We start from the raw sequence: 6,000 nt of genomic DNA on the forward strand, positions 1-6,000 counted from the left end.
GTGCCGGCAGTTTTAAAATTTGAATAGTTTAAATTTTGAATTATTTGAAATTTGTGTGAATCACTAGTTTGTGAATAACTTAACTTTAAAAATACATTTTTCAGTGATTCTTTTTATTATGTTTAATATTAGTGTGTTTTATCATTATATTCAATTTGGTAATGCTTAGGTTATTTAAAAATTGAAATGCCTTTTTAGCTGAAAAAATCAATAAAAGCATGAAAGAATTTGTTTGCACATAAAATTTCTTCGCGTTTCAAATGCCAAAACACATAACTACCCTAACTATTACAGAGATTCCCTCCTGGGTGTGAAACACACAAGAAAGTGATGATAGTGAAGCCGATCACATCCCAGATCTTTGGGTGTGAAACTTTTTCTTCGCGTGTGTCCCTTTGCACCGTAACCATGGAAAATCTTCATCATTTAACGGGATGCTCGGGTCAATATTCACTGTGAATGAAGCAATTTCATCAAACTTTTCATAATCTCCTGATATGTCTGTCTTGTCATCCACTCCCACGATGTTTCTCTTCCCAGAAAGAACTATGTGCCGCTTTGGCTCATCGTACGATGCATTCGCTTCCTTATCTTTTCTTTTTCTAGGCTTGGTAGACATGTCCTTCACATAGAAAACCTGTGCCACATCATTGGCTAGAACGAATGGTTTGTCTGCATACGCAAGATTGTTGAGATCCACTGTTGTCATTCCGTACTGCGGGTCTTCCGTTACCCCGCCTCGTGTCATATTGACCCATTTGCATCGAAACAAAGGGACCTTCAAACCACGTCGATAATCAAGTTCCCATATGTCTTGTATATAACCATAATATGTTTCCTTTCCCGTCTTGGTTTCTGCATCAAAGCGGACACCACTGTTTTGGTCGGTGCTTTTCTTATCTTGGGCGATCGTGTAAAATATATTACCATTTATCTCGTACCCTTTGAAAGTCATTATATTCGAAGATGGTAACTGGGACAGCAAGTACAGGTCATCTTCAATAGAGGCGTCATGCATGGTACGTGTCTGCAACCAGCTGGCGAAACTCCTGGTTTGTTCACGTGTAATCCAGTCATCAGACCGCTCCGGGTGTTTGGAGCGTAGCAAATTCTTGCGTTCATCCATATACGGAGCCACCAAGGCGGAATTATGTAGAACTGTGTAGTGTGCTTCAGTGAGAGAATGTCCGTCCATACATATTATTTGTTCCCCTTCTAGCGTGCCTTTTCCATCCAGTATGCCCTTATGCCGCGATTCAGGAACACCAATCGGATTAAGGTCTGGAATAAAGTCAATACAAAACTCAATGACCTCCTCATTTTCATGCCCCTTGGAGATGCTTCCTTCTGGCCTAGCACGGTTATGAACATATTTCTTTAAGACTCACATGAACCTCTCAAAGGGGACATATTGTGTAGAAATACAGGACCCAAAACGTTAATCTCTTCGCATAGGTGAACTAGTACGTGCGTCATGATGTTGAAGAAGGATGGTGGGAACACCAACTCGAAACTGACAAGACATTGCACCAAATCATTCTCTAACCTTGGTATGATTTCTGGATCGATTACCTTCTGAGAGATTGCATTGAGGAATGCACATAGCTTCACAATGGCTAATCGAACGTTTTCAAGTAGAAGCCCCCTCAATGCAACCGGAAGCAGTTGCGTCATAATCACGTGGCAGTCATGAGACTTTAGGTTCTGAAACTTTTTCTCTGCCATGTTTATTATTCCCTTTATATTCGACGAGAAGCTAGACGGTACCTTAATACTAAGCAGGCATTCAAAGAAGATTTCCTTCTCTTCTTTGGTAAGAGCGTAGCTTGCATGACCCTGATGTATGCCGTCTTTTCCGTGCATACATTGCTGGTCCTCCCGTGCCTCAGGTGTATCTTTTGTCTTCCCATACACGCCCAAGAAGCCAAGCAGGGTCACACAAAGATTCTTCGTCACGTGCATCACGTCGATTGCGGAGCGGACCTCTAGGTCTTTCCAATAGGGCAGGTCCCAAAATATAGATTTCTTCTTCCACATGGGTGCACGTCCGTCAGCGTCATTCGGAACAGGTTGTCCACCAGGACACTTTCCAAAGACCACCTTCAAATCCTTGACCATATCATGTACATCAGCACCAGTACGGTGGCAAGGCTTCGTCCGGTGATCCGCCTCACCTTTGAAATGCTTGCCTTTCTTTCTTATGGGATGCCTGCTCGGAAGAAATCAACGATGTCCCAGGTACACATTCTTCTTACAATTAGCCAAATATATACTGTCGGTATCGTCCAAACAGTGTGTGCATGCGTGGTATCCCTTGTTTGTCTGTCCTGAAAGGTTACTGAGAGCAGGCCAATCATTGATGGTCACGAACAGCAACGCCTTTAGGTCAAATTCTTCCCCCATGTGCTCATCCCACGCACGTACACCTGTTCCATTCCACAGTTGTAAGAGTTCTTCAACTAATGGCCTTAGGTACACATCAATGTCGTTGCCGGGTTGCTTAGGGCCTTGGATGAGCACTGGCATCATAATGAACTTCCGCTTCATGCACAACCAAGGAGGAAGGTTATACAAACATAGAGTCACAGGCCAGGTGCTATGGTTGCTGCTCTGCTCCCCAAAAGGATTAATGCCAACTGCGCTTAGACCAAACCATACGTTCCTTGCGTCATCTGCAAACTCCTTCCCGTGCTTTCTTTCAATTTTTCTCCACTGCGACCCGTCAGCGGGTACTCTCAACTTTCCGTCTTTCTTACGGTCTTCTCTGTGCTATCGCATCGCCTTGGCATGCTCTTTGTTTTGGAACAAACGTTTCAACCGTGCTATTATAGGAGCATACCACATCACCTTGGCAGGAATCTTCTTCCTGGGGCGCTCGCCCTCGACATCACCAGGGTCATCGCGGCTGATCTTATAGCGCAATGCACCGCATACCGGGCAAGCATTCAAATCCTCGTACTCACCGCGATAGAGGATGCAATCATTAGGGCATGCATGTATCTTCTGCACCTCTAACCCTAGAGGGCAGACATCCTTCTTTGCTTTGTACGTACTCTCGGGCAATTCGTTGTCCTTTGGAAGCATATTCTTTATCATTACCAGCAACTTTCCAAATCCCTTGTCAGATACACCATTCTCTGCCTTCCATTGTAGCAATTCCAGTGTGGTGCCCAGCTTTTTCTTGTCACCTAGGCAATTCGGGTACAACAATTTTTTGTGATCCTCTAACATGCACTGCAACTTCTTCTTCTCCAAATCACTTGCACAGTTTCTCTTTGCATCGGCAATGGCCCGACCTAGATCATCAACGGGCTCATCCGATGCCTCTTCTTCAGCTTCTTCCCGCATTGCCAGCTCAGCTTCTTCCCGCATTACCGGCTCAGCTTCTTCCCTCATTGTTGTATCATCGTATTCAGGGAACCCATGGCCAGGATAGCTGTCGTCGTCCTCTTCTTCTTCATTGTCTTCCATCATAACCCCTCTTTCTCCATGCTTGGTCCAAACATTATAGTGGGGCATGAAACCGGTCTCAAACAGGTGGACGTGAATGGTTCTTGACGTAGAGTAATTGTGACCATTCTTACAGCCAGCGCATGGACAAGGCATAAAACCATCCGCCCGCTTGTTTGCCTCAGCCGCAAGCAGAAAAGTATGCACGCCATTAATGAACTCGGGAGAGCATCGGTCATCGTATATCCATTGCCGGCTCATCTTCAATACACAGCACCGAAAACACCAAATTAATACAATACATAAAGTTCATACAACACTTAAATGCAACAAACAAATAACTCTCTATCTAAAGAATTTAAATGCAACAACAAATGCGATCAAGATCGCAACTAAGGTAACAATTGATCCAACAGCATAATGATACCAAGCATCACTATGAATGGCATATTTTCTAATCTTTCTAATCTTCAAGCGCATTTTCTCCATCTTAATCTTGTGATCATCGACGACATCGGCAACATGCAACTCCAATTCCATCTTCTCCCCCTCAATTCTTTTCAATTTTTCTTTCAAATCCTCGTTTTCTCTTTCAACTAAATTTAACCTCTCGACAATAGGGTCGGTTGGAATTTCCGGTTCAACTACCTCCTACATACAAATATCTATGTCAGCTTGATGGGCATAATTTGTCATAAACACGAAATGCAACAAATCGTTTTAAAAGAGAATATACCAAATCTGAATCATAACAAGGGCATGGGCCGACGGGGATGGATATCAAAACCATGGCACTATGTATAACAAACAACGTACGGGTAAGATAATTATATGAGTACCTATATATCCAAATCACACAAACATCAATTTTTTATATAAAATTTCATGAACAAGAGGCTCACCACAAGGTGGTGCCGGCGACGGGACGGTGCGGGCGATCGACGGTGGTTACGACGGAGATTTAGAAGGCACTAAGTAAACCACACCTACATATGCAAACTAAGTGTTATTTTGACCTCAATTTGCATATAAATCAAATACTACCACATATAATTCCTCCCAAATTACTAAAACCCACAATTAATCACTATATAAACCAATGCAAGAGCTAATTTAGCAATGAGAGATGAAAGAACAAAGTTGCTAACCTTTGTGATCATTTGAATGGATGGGGGCCAGCAAATCTTGACAAATTTGGGGCAAATTTTGTGATGAACTCGAGAGGAAGAAGGGAAGAACAGAGGAGAGGGAGAGGGGAAAGGGGGGAGAACAGAGTGCTGGTGGACGAAGGGTTTATATAGGACGACCTTTAGTACCGGTTCGTGGCACGAACCAGTAGTGAAGGTGCTGGAGGGGCCCCACTCTGACAACATCCTGCCACCACTCTCATTAGTAACGGTTCGTGGCACGAACCGGTACTAAAGAGCTCCTCCCGCCTAGCCGTTGGAACCGGCACTAATGGATACATTAGTGTCGGTTCTGTTACAAACCGGGACTAATGTGTCGCACATTTGACCCTTTTTCTACTAGTGAGAAGGAGCAACTGAAGGAAATATGCCCTAGAGGCAATAATAAAGTTATTATTTATTTCCTTATATCATGATAAATGTTTATTATTCATGCTATAATTGTATTAACCGGAAACATAATACATGTGTGAATACATAGACAAACAAGAGTGTCACTAGTATGCCTCTACTTGATTAGCTCGTTAATCAAAGATGGTTATGTTTCCTAACCATGGACAAAGAGTTGTTATTTGATTAACGGGATCACATCATTAGGTGAATGATCTGATTGACATGACCCATTCCATTAGCTTAGCATCCGATCGTTTAGTATATTGCTATTGCTTTCTTCATGACTTATACATGTTCCTATGACTATGAGATTATGCAACTCCCGTTTACCGGAGGAACACTTTGTGTGCTACCAAACGTCACAACGTAACTGGGTGATTATAAAGGAGCTCTACAGGTGTCTCCAAAGGTACATGTTGGGTTGGCGTATTTCGAGATTAGGATTTGTCACTCTGATTGTCGGAGAGGTATCTCTGGGCCCTCTCGGTAATACACATCACATAAGCCTTGCAAGTATTGCAACTAATGAGTTAGTTGTGAGATGATGTATTACGGAACGAGTAAAGAGACTTGCCGGTAACGAGATTGAACTAGGTATTGAGATACCGACGATCGAATCTCGGGCAAGTAACATACCGATGACAAAGGGAACAACGTATGTTGTTATGCGGTCTGACCGATAAAGATCTTCATAGAATATGTAGGAGCCAATATGGGCATCCAGGTCCCGCTATTGGTTATTGACCGGAGACGTGTCTCGGTCATGTCTACATTGTTCTCGAACCGTAGGGTCCGCATGCTTAAACGTTACGATGGCAGTTTCATTATGAGTTTATGCATTTTGATGTACCGAAGTTTGTTCGGAGTCCCGGATGTGATCATGGACATGACGAGGAGTCTCGAAATGGTCGAGACATAAAGATCGATATATTGGAAGCCTATATTTGGATATCGGAATCGTTCTGGGTGA

This window comes from Triticum urartu, chromosome 3, assembly GCF_003073215.2.
Source record: "Triticum urartu cultivar G1812 chromosome 3, Tu2.1, whole genome shotgun sequence".
Lineage (NCBI taxonomy): Eukaryota > Viridiplantae > Streptophyta > Magnoliopsida > Poales > Poaceae > Triticum > Triticum urartu.